This window comes from Schistocerca gregaria, chromosome 10 (genome assembly GCF_023897955.1).
Source record: "Schistocerca gregaria isolate iqSchGreg1 chromosome 10, iqSchGreg1.2, whole genome shotgun sequence".
NCBI lineage: Eukaryota > Metazoa > Arthropoda > Insecta > Orthoptera > Acrididae > Schistocerca > Schistocerca gregaria.
In genome coordinates, this window is record NC_064929.1 from 39663211 (window position 1) to 39675404 (window position 12194).

A 12194-nucleotide genomic window follows, 5' to 3' on the forward strand; every position below is an offset into this window, starting at 1 on the left:
AATTAAAGTAAAACCACCCGCACCATACTCAATATTAAATCCTGAAACTAACTCAGATTCCCCTTCAGCAAAATCAAAAGGAGTACGATTAGTTTCAGCTAAACGAGAAGCAAAACAAGCTAAAGCTAAAGGAAAAGAAATAATAATAAATCAACAATAAAGCTGATAGTTTATAAAATCAAACATATTAAAACTACCAATTAAAATAATTAAAGACCATAAAATTGAAGCTAAACTAACTTCATAAGAAATTGTTTGAGCAACAGAACGAAGAGAACCTAATAATGAATAATTTGAATTAGAAGATCAACCAGCAATTATAACAGTATAAACACCTAATCTAGTACAACATAAAAAAAATAAAAATCCATAAGAAAAAGAACATATATAAGTTAAATAAGGAAAAATTACTCAAACGGCTAAAGAAATCATTAAATTAAAAACAGGGGAAAAATAATAAAGTAGGTAATTAGATATAATAGGAATTGGCTGCTCCTTACAAATTAACTTAATAGCATCTCTAAATGGCTGAGGAATTCCAACAAAACCTACCTTATTTGGACACTTTCGAATCAGAATATAACCTAAAACCTTACGCTCTAATAAAGTTAAAAAGGCAACACTAATTAAAACACAAATAACCAATAAAAGAAAGTTCAAAATAAATATAAATAAATCATAAAGTATCAATACTATTTGTAGAAAAAAATCTACATAAATGAATTCTAAATTCAACACATTAATCTGTCAAAATAGTAAATAAATTAATATTAATCAATATAACAAAAAATATTTTAACCATATGGTCCTTTCGTACTAATATGGATTAATAATCTTAGGATAGAAATCGACCTGGCTCACGCCAGTCCGAACTCAGATCATGTAAGTATTTAAAGGTCGAACAGACCTAATCATTGGGCTCCTGCACCCAAAATTTTTCTTTATCCAACATCGAGGTCGCAATCTGCTTTGTCGATATGAGCTCTCAAAAACAATTACGCTGTTATCCCTAAGGTAACTTAATCTTATGATCATAAATTATGGATCAAAATAACAAACATAAATAAATGATATAATAATGAAGAGTTTATCTATTCTTCATGTCACCCCAACAAAACATCATCATTAAATATAGAAAGACAAACAAAAAACTATATAAAAGTAAAATGTCAAGCTCTATAGGGTCTTCTCGTCCTAAAGAAGAATTTAAGCCTTTTGACTCAAAAGTTAAATTCAAAAATTTATTAAGAGACAGTTGATTTCTCGTCAAGCCATTCATTCCAGCCACTAATTAAGAGACTAATGATTATGCTACCTTTGCACGGTCAAAATACCGCGGCTCTTTAAAAATACGCTCAGTGAGCAGGCCAGACCTCAAAGTATAAACAAGAGGACATGTTTTTAATAAACAGGCGGAAATCAATTTTGCCTAGTTCCTCATAATAAGTTCACAAGGTAAAAATTTCATACAAATAAATATACTAATTGTATCATTATTACAAAAATTTTAAAATTAAATTAATAATCTTAATAAAAAACCTAAAATATTTATAAAATCAAAATAAAAAATAATGAACTAATACGTAATCTTAAAGATAGCTGGTTTAAAGCTTACTATTATGTTTCTATAAAATAAATTATAGGTTATTAACTTCAAAGCTTATCCCTTAAAGAATAAATAAGTTAATATTTTTACTTAAAAAAATTAAATAAAATCAAATAACTTTAAAAAATTAAATTTTTTCTTAAGAAACTAGATATCTTGGGAAACGATTAACATCTCATTTCTATAAATAATTTAATAATAATTATGATACATTAACTATAAATTACTATTACCAATACACTATAATTTAAAAAATCAATTCTATAAAATATACTAAGACAAAAATACAATAAAATTATTTATATTAAATAATTAAATAAACAAAAAATAAATATAATAAAATAAATAATCAAGATATCCTGATTTGCACAGAAAAATATTCAGTGTAAATGAAACACTTTACTAATAAGTTATATCTTGAAACTCTTCCTAGATACACTTTCCAGTACATCTACTATGTTACCACTTATCTCATCTAAATTGAAGCTACTTTAAAATAGAATAGAATAATCAATAATGAGAGCGACGGGCGATGTGTACACATCTCAGAGCCAATATCAGTTAAATTAAAAAAATTAAATTACTATCAAATCCACCTTCATTAACAGTATTTCACTATCAAATCCGTTATAAACAAAAATCTATTGTAACCCACCTCCTCTTAACTATAAGCTGCACCTTGACCTGAAATATTTTATAATTATAAACCACCCATTCCACTTAGTAGACTATAGACCTTGACCATTAACAGGAGCAATTGGAGCAATAGTCCTAGTATCAGGACTAGCAAAATGATTCCACCTATTTAATATTAACTTATTTATAATTGGATTTGGAATTACCCTACTAACCATAATTCAATGATGACGAGATGTAGTACGAGAAGGAACATATCAAGGATTACATACAGGATTTGTATCAATTGGATTACGATGAGGAATAATTTTATTTATTGCATCAGAGGTATTATTTTTCGTTTCTTTTTTTTGAGCATTCTTTAGAAGAAGATTAGCACCAACAATTGAACTAGGAATACTATGACCTCCAATAGGAATTCAACCCTTTAACCCTATACAAATTCCATTACTTAATACAGCTATTCTTTTAGCATCAGGAGTAACAGTAACATGAGCACATCATAGTTTAATGGAATCTAATCATACTCAAGCACTACAAGGATTATTCTTCACAGTGTTATTAGGACTATACTTTACAATACTCCAAGCATATGAATATTGAGAAGCACCTTTTACCATTGCAGATGCAGTTTATGGGTCAACATTCTTTGTTGCAACAGGATTCCATGGTTTACACGTAATTATTGGGACAATCTTTTTATCAACATGTCTACTTCGACACTCAATAAATCAATTCTCACCAAGACACCACTTTGGATTTGAAGCAGCAGCATGATACTGACACTTCGTAGACGTAGTATGATTATTCTTATATATCTCTATTTATTGATGAGGTAGATAATTGTTTTTCCAGTATAAATAGTACATTTGACTTCCAATCAGAAAGCTTGATATAAATCAAGAAAAACAATTCTAATTCTATCCACAAGAGTTTTCATTAGATTTATTATTCCAATAATTGTTATAATCCTGGCAACAACACTATCAAAAAAATTAATTAATGATCGAGAAAAAAGATCACCATTTGTATGTGGGTTTGATCCAAAAAGATCAGCACGAATACCATTCTCACTACGATTCTTCCTAATCGCAGTAATCTTTTTAATTTTTGATGTAGAAATTGCACTAATTCTACCAATTGTAATTATTTTTAAAACATCAGACATTATAATCTGAACAGTATCAACAATATTTTTTATTCTAGTTCTACTAGGTGGACTATACCATGAATGAAATCAAGGAGCATTACATTGAGCAGAATAAAGGGTTGTAGTTAAACATAACATTTGGGTTGCATTCAAAAAGTATTGATAATATCAATCAACCTTAAATAGAATAAGAAGCGAAATATTGCAGTCAGTTTCGACCTGGAAGATTGGTATATACTACCCTTATTCTTATTAATTGAAGCCAAAAAGAGGCATATTACTGTTAATAATATAATTGAACTATAATAGTTCCAATTAAGGAAATGTAAAGCCAATATGAAAGCTGCTAACTTTTTATATTAGCGGTTAAACTCCGTTAACATTTCTAAAATTTATATAGTTTAAATAAAACATTACATTTTCACTGTAAAAATAATATATCTATATTTATAAATACCTAAAAGTAAAAATACTTCCTTAACATCTTCAGTGTCACGCTCTAATTATAAGCTATTTAAGTAAATGAAAAATAATATTACCAAAATAAATATTCAAAAAATAAAAGTTAAAAGATAAATCTTGAAATTAGAATCATATCAACCTCGAATATAACCAATTAAATAAATAAATAATCTATATAAACCTTGACCACCAAGTAATTCACCCCAACCATAATCAAATGACTTAGATGAATAATAACCTATTTTTAAAGGAATATATCTAGTAAACTTAGTTGAAAGACAAGGTATAAATCATATAGTACCAGCAAATCTGACAAAAGAAAGTATACTTAAAGAAAATAAATTATGAGAAAAATCAAAATTAGAAATATGATAACCTAAATAAGCACCTAAAATAACAACTGTAATAGTTAAAAACTTTAAATAATAAGGTAAAGCAATCACATGAGGAATAGGAAAAATTAATCAAGATAAAAGACTACCACCAAAAACAGCAACAAACAATAGACCAATTATTCCAAATGAAATATAATAACCCTTATCATCAAAAGAAAATCTAGAATAAAAATTATTATCACCAGATATTGAATAATAAAACAAACGAAAAGAATAAGAAGCAGTTAAACCAGTAGAAAAAAAATAAAGAAAAAAAATTTAACAAAAGCAAAATAAATCAATAAAGAAGTAAAAATAGAGAATATAAACATTAGTTTTAATAGTTTAAAAAAAACGCCGGTCTTGTAAACCGGAAATAAGACCAGCCCCCACTTTTAAAACTTCAGAGGTGGAAAAGCTTCCATCATCGGTCCCCAAAACCGATATTTTAAATAAACTAACCCCTGAAATGATCAAAATAATAATTATATCATTATCAAATGTAATAAATATTAATTTTATTAAATTAAGACACCCAATAACAATAATGCTTTTTATTATCCTTCAAAACTTCCTAGTTGGATTAATAACAGGAACAATAATAGAAAGATATTGATTATCATATATTTTATTTTTAACATTTCTTGGTGGTATACTAGTATTATTTATTTACAGTACAAGAATTGCATCAAACGAAATATTTCAGCCTACATCAATTACTATAATTATTACATTAATAATGTGAGTATTTATCATATCAATATTAATTATTCTAGATATATCTATATTTATAGACTTTTTCAAAAACACCGAAACTATAAATATTGATAATTCAATCTATTATCAAGAAATAACAATATCTTTAGAAAAATTATATAACAGACCAACATTCATTATTACAATAATAATAATAATTTATTTATTTTTAGCACTACTAGCAGTTGTTAAAATCACTAATATTAATCTGGGACTTTCCGTAAAATAAGATAATTACTAATGAATAAACCCTTACGATTAAGACATCCTTTAATTAAAATTATTAATAACTCTTTAATTGACTTACCTGCCCCAACAAATATTTAATTTTGATGAAATTTTTGATATCTATTAGGGTTATGTTTGGTAATTCAAATCGTAACTGGACTATTTTTAGCTATACATTATACATCAAATATTGAAATAGCATTCAGTAGTGTAGTACACATCTGCCGAGACGTAAATAATGGTTGTATTATCCGAACCTTACATGCAAATGGAGCATCTATATTTTTTATTTGTATTTACTTACATGTAGGACGGGGAATTTACTACGGATCTTATATATATATATACATACCTGAATAATTGGTACAGTGATTTTATTTTTAGTTATAGCAACTGCATTTATAGGATATGTCTTACCCTGAGGCCAAATATCTTTTTGAGGTGCAACAGTAATTACTAATTTATTATCAGCAATCCCATACTTAGGAACAGATATAGTCCAATGCGTATGAGGAGGATTCGCTGTTGATAATGCAACATTAAATCGATTCTTCACATTCCATTTTGTATTACCATTTATTATTGCTGCTATAGCAGCAATTCACTTATTTTTTCTTCACCAAACAGGATCTAATAATCCTCTTGGACTAAATGGAGATATTGAAAAAATTCAATTCCATCCATACTTTCTTTTAAGGATTCTATTACATTTGTAATAATAACATCATTATTAATTATACTATGTTTAATCAATCCTTACCTATTAGGAGATCCAGATAACTTTGTACCTGCCAACCCATTAGTAACACCAGTTCACATTCAACCAGAGTGATATTTCCTATTTGCATATGCAATTCTAAGATCAATCCCTAATAAATTAGGAGGTGTTATTGCATTATTTTTATCAATTAGAATCTTAATAATTTTACCATTTTATAATAAAACACCATTCAGAGGCATTCAATTTTACCCTATTAATCAAATTTTATTCTGAATTATAGTAGTTGTTGTATGCTTACTAACGTGAATTGGTAAACGACCTGTTGAAGAACCTTATATTATAACAGGTCAAATCTTAACAATTATCTACTTTACATATTTCTTAATTAATGTCCATGTCGCAAACGCATGAGATGAATAAATTAAGGAATGAAGTTAATTAGCTTAGGTAAAGTATATGTTTTGAAAGCATAAAATTAGAAGTTTAACTCTTCTATTAACTTTTCTCAAAAAATTTCACTAAACAAATGAGATAAATAAAATCTTTAAACCAACAAAGAAAATAAAAAAATTCAAAGATAAAGGTAAAAAACTTTTTCAAGCTAAGTACATTAATTTATCATAACGAAACCGTGGTAATGTTCCACGAACCCAAATAAAACCAAAAGATATAATAGCAAGCTTAATAAAAAATATAAAAGAATAAAAATCACCACCTAAAAAAATTAAAGGCAATAATATTCTTATGAAGACAATTCTAGTATATTCAGCTAAAAAAATTAAAGTAAAAACACCCGCATCATAGTCAATATTAAATCCTGAAACTAACTCAGATTCCCCTTCAGCAAAATCAAAAGGAGTACGATTAGTTTCAGCTAAACAAGAAGCAAAACAAGCTAAAGCTAAAGGAAAAGAAATAATAATAAATCAACAATAAAGCTGATAGTTTATAAAATCAAACATATTAAAACTACCAATTAAAATAATTAAAGACAATAAAATTAAAGCTAAACTAACTTCATAAGAAATTGTTTGAGCAACAGAACGAAGAGAACCTAATAATGAATAATTTGAATTAGAAGATCAACCAGCAATTATAACAGTATAAACACCTAATCTAGTACAACATAAAAAAAATAAAAATCCATAAGAAAAAAAACACATATAAGTTAAATAAGGAAAAATTACTCAAACGGCTAAAGAAATCATTAAATTAAAAACAGGGGAAAAATAATAAAGTAGGTAATTAGATATAATAGGAATTGGCTGCTCCTTACAAATTAACTTAATAGCATCTCTAAATGGCTGAGGAATTCCAACAAAACCTACCTTATTTGGACCCTTTCAAATCTGAATATAACCTAAAATTTTACGCTCTAATAAAGTTAAAAAGGCAACACTAATTAAAACACAATAACCAATAAAAGAAAATTCAAAATAAATATAAATTAATCATAAAGTATCAATACTATTTGTAGAAAAACATAAATGAATTCTAAATTCAACACATTAATCTGTCAAAATAGTAAATAAATTAATATTAATCAATATAACAAAAAATATTTTAACCATAAGTCCTTTCGTACTAATATGGATTAATAATCTTAGGATAGAAATCGAGGTCGCAATCTGCTTTGTCGATATGAGCTCTCAAAAACAATTACGCTGTTATCCCTAAGGTAACTTAATCTTATGATTATAAATTATGGATCAAAATAACAAACATAAATAAATGATGTAATAATGAAGAGTTTATCTATTCTTCATGTCACCCCAACAAAACATCATCATTAAATATAGAAAGACAAACAAAAAACTATATAAAAGTAAAATGTCAAGCTCTATAGGGTCTTCTCGTCCTAAAGAAGAATTTAAGCCTTTTGACTCAAAAGTTAAATTCAAAAATTTATTAAGAGACAGTTGATTTCTCGTCAAGCCATTCATTCCAGCCACTAATTAAGAGACTAATGATTATGCTACCTTTGCACGGTCAAAATACCGCAGCTCTTTAAAAATACGCTCAGTGAGCAGGCCAGACCTCAAAGTATAAACAAGAGGACATGTTTTTGATAAACAGGCGGAAATCAATTTTGCCTAGTTCCTTATAATAAGTTCACAAGGTAAAAATTTCATACAAATAAATATACTAATTGTATCATTATTACAAAAATTTTAAAATTAAATTAATAATCTTAATAAAAAACCTAAAATATTTATAAAATCAAAATAAAAAATAATGAACTAAAACGTAATCTTAAAGATAGCTGGTTTAAAGCTTACTATTATATGTCTATAAAATAAATTATAGGTTATTAACTTCAAAGCTTATCCCTTAAAGAATAAATAAGTTAATTTTTTTACTTAAAAAATTAAATAAAAACAAATAACTTTAAAAATTAAATTTTTTCTTAAGAAACTAGATATCTTGGGAAACGATTAACATCTCATTTCTATAAATAATTTAATAATAATTATGATACATTAACTATAAATTATTTATAAATCAACCCAAATCGAGACAAGTAAAATAAATTCTAAAATTGTGATAAACCCTGATACAAAAGGTACAATAAATAAAATCTACTTAAAAAAATTTAAAATAATATTTCATAAAACACTTACATTACCAATACACTATAATTTATAAAATCAATTCTATAAAATATACTAAGACAAAAATACAATAAAATTATTTATATTAAATAATTAAATAAACAAAAAATAAATATAATAAAATAAATAATCAAGATATCCTGATTTGCACAGAAATATTTTCAGTGTAAATGAAACACTTTACTAATAAGTTATATCTTGAAACTCTTCCTAGATACACTTTCCAGTACATCTACTATGTTACGACTTATCTCATCTAAATTGAAGCTACTTTAAAATAGAATAGAATAATCAATAATGAGAGCACGGGCGATGTGTACACATCTCAGAGCCAATATCAGTTAAATTAAATAAATTAAATTACTATCAAATCCACCTTCATTAACAGTATTTCACTATCAAATCCGTTATAAACAAAAATCTATTGTAACACACCTCCTCTTAACTATAAGCTGCACCTTGACCTGAAATATTTTATAATTATAAATCTTGAGAATTATAACGCTAAAAAGATTCTCTGATAACGGAGATATACAAACAAATAAATTAAGTAGAGTAAATCGTGTATTATCAATCATGGGGTAGGTTCCCCTGAATGGAATGAGATACCGCCAAATTCTTTGGGTTTAAAGACCTTAACTAATAGTACCCTGGTAACTATAATTAACATTTAAAATAATAGGGTATCTAATCCTAGTTTATTATTTAAATTTCACAGATTCATAAAAAGGGCCACAAATAAATTTTAACATTTCACCTTACAAATTTATATTTCAACCCTAATAGTATAAACAACTGTTTTAACCAATAATATTCACTTGTATCAATCGTATAACCGCGGCTGCTGGCGCGAATTATGCCGATACTAAATCAATTGCTAAATCCAAAATCACTTGATAATTAAATCAAATTACTGCAAAAAGAACATTTAGTCTAACAAAACTTACATATAATACAAAGAAAAAGTGAATAAGTAAGCAAGAATAAAACTTCTAAAAATAAAAAATAAGAAATTTTTAAATTTTTTTTTAAATCAGGAAAAACAAAAGATTCAAATATTTAGAGAAAAAAAAGAAAAAACCACAACCATTAACAAAAAAAAAGAAATGCTCCCCTGTATGACCACAACAACTTCTCTATTATATATAATTAAAGATTAATATGGAACATGTATAGCAATCTTTCTTTTCACTAATAAATAAAGAAAGATTAAATAATATAATAAATATATTTTATACAATTATGTAATTTAATATAATATGTTATTAATATGAATTCTTTTTTTTTAAATTAAGTTAACTTATATATATATTAGTTAAATAATCTAATTGTTGATAATTTAGGTTAATAATAATATTATAATTAATATAATTATTTATATTATTATAATATTTTATATTTAAAATTAATAATTTTATTTATTATATCCAATTATAATAATATTAAATATTAAATAACATATTATTATATATATTATATTATAATAACCTATTTTAAGCTAGAAACATAAGTAGTTATAATCCTAGGTAAATGAATGTATTATAATAATCAATTAATAATAATAAGATGAACTTATAATCTTTTAATTTTAATTAAATGTAATATATTAATTTACATTATTATATATATATATATATATATATATATATATATATATATATATATATATATATATATATATATATAAAAGGAGAAGGATAAATTAATTCTAATTAAACAAAATAATACATAAAAGAATATGAAAAAAAACTTTCGATTTATATATTAAATAAATGAAGTGCCTGATTAAAGGCTTACCTTGATAGGGTAAATAAAGTAAATAAAATTACCTTCATTAAAATTACATAAGATAGAATTAAACTACCTCCTTTAGTATCAAAAACCAACGTGCATCATACACCTTAATGTAAAAAGGTAAGCTAAACAAGCTAATGGGTTCATACCCCATTTATAGAGGTATCAATCCTCTCCTTTTTAATGACCAACAACTCTACAAAACTTCTCTTCCTATCAACATTAATGATAGGAACGCTCCTGTCCATTTCATTAAAAACTCCTGATTTGGGGTTTGAATAGGACTTGAGATCAACTTACTTTCATTTATTCCGCTCCTAACAAGAAATAAAAATATAATAATAAACGAATCATCAATTAAATATTTTATTGTCCAAGCAATAGCATCGACAATATTATTATTTTCAATTTTGCTGATTCAAATAAAATATCCCATGGGATGGGAAACAGAATTTATCCCATCAATAATAATTAGATCTAGACTATTATTAAAGATTGGAGCTGCACCTTTCCATTTCGATTTCCAGAAGTTATAGGAGCATCAAGATGAAATAATTGTTTAACACTAATAACATGACAAAAAATCGCCCCAATAATGGTCTTATCCTATTGTATTCAATTAAGAACTTTTATTTGAACAATTATTATCTTAAGAATTATTATTGGGGCAATAGGAGGTTTAAATCAAACATCCTTACGACAACTTTTAGCATATTCATCAATCAGACATCTAGGTTGAATAATTAGATCATTAACAGTCAGAGAAAACATCTGAGAACTATACTTCATTATTTACTCACTATTAAGATTAATTATAGTTTTATTATTTAAGCAAATAAATTTATTTTTCATAAATCAAATTTATTCAGCCAGAAATATAAAAACCGAAATTAAATTCATAATATTCTTATCTTTATTATCTTTAGGTGGACTACCACCATTCCTTGGATTCTTACCAAAATGAATTGTAATACAATCGTTAATAGAAAACAATATAACAACTATTATAACTATTATAGTTGTATTAACTACAATTACACTCTACTACTATATATGTATTAGATTCTCAGCTCTAATTATATCATACACAGAAAATTCGTGATCTATAAAGATAAAGTCCCAAAATCAAGAATCATTCTTCCTATAACAGTAATAATTTCAACAATAGGATTGATTTCAACATCAACCTTAATTTCATTATACTAAGGACTTAAGTTAATCAAACTAATAACCTTCAAAGTTATAATTAAAAGAATAATCTTTTAGGCCTTAGTAAAATTTTACACCTCTAGAATTGCAGTCTAGAATCATAATTGAATATAAGACCTAAATATGATAAGAGAGAAAACATCTCATAAGTAGATTTACAGTCTACCACCTAAAATTCAGCCATCTTACCGCAAAAATGATTATTCTCAACAAACCATAAGGACGTTGGTACTTTATATTTTCTATTTGGAGCATGAGCAGGAATAGTAGGAACATCAATAAGAATACTTATTCGTGCTGAACTTGGTCAACCCGGATCTCTAATTGGGGATGACCAGATTTATAATGTTATTATTACAGCTCACGCATTTGTAATAATTTTCTTTATAGTAATGCCCATTATAATTGGTGGATTTGGTAATTGACTTGTTCCACTAATAATTGGTGCACCAGATATAGCATTTCCACGAATAAATAATATAAGTTTTTGATTACTACCACCTTCACTAACCCTTCTTCTTACATCTTCTATAGTAGATAATGGTGCTGGTACAGGATGAACAGTTTACCCTCCTCTAGCAGGAGCTATTGCACATGGGGGTGCATCTGTAGATCTAGCTATTTTTTCACTACACTTAGCAGGTGT

The 12194-nt window shown here is 26.0% G+C and overlaps 3 long non-coding RNA genes across 4 annotated transcripts in view; 2 read left to right on the top strand and 1 right to left on the bottom strand.

The window, feature by feature from the left end:
- Window positions 1-8436, top strand: part of LOC126293170 (uncharacterized) — a 31191-nt gene extending 22755 nt beyond the window's left edge. For both annotated transcript variants that reach the window (XR_007552244.1, XR_007552245.1), the window contains one exon: window positions 8241-8436. This is a non-coding gene — a long non-coding RNA (uncharacterized LOC126293170). The remainder of the gene's footprint in view (window positions 1-8240) is intronic.
- LOC126293173 (uncharacterized) overlaps window positions 1-12194 on the top strand; it is a 61373-nt gene that overhangs the window by 30907 nt on the left and 18272 nt on the right. The window lies entirely within an intron of this gene.
- On the bottom strand, window positions 1165-8247 carry LOC126293169 (uncharacterized). The gene is made up of 2 exons (XR_007552243.1): window positions 7971-8247; window positions 1165-1373 (listed from the first exon to the last, which is right to left on the bottom strand). It is a non-coding gene; the product is annotated as an uncharacterized LOC126293169 (long non-coding RNA).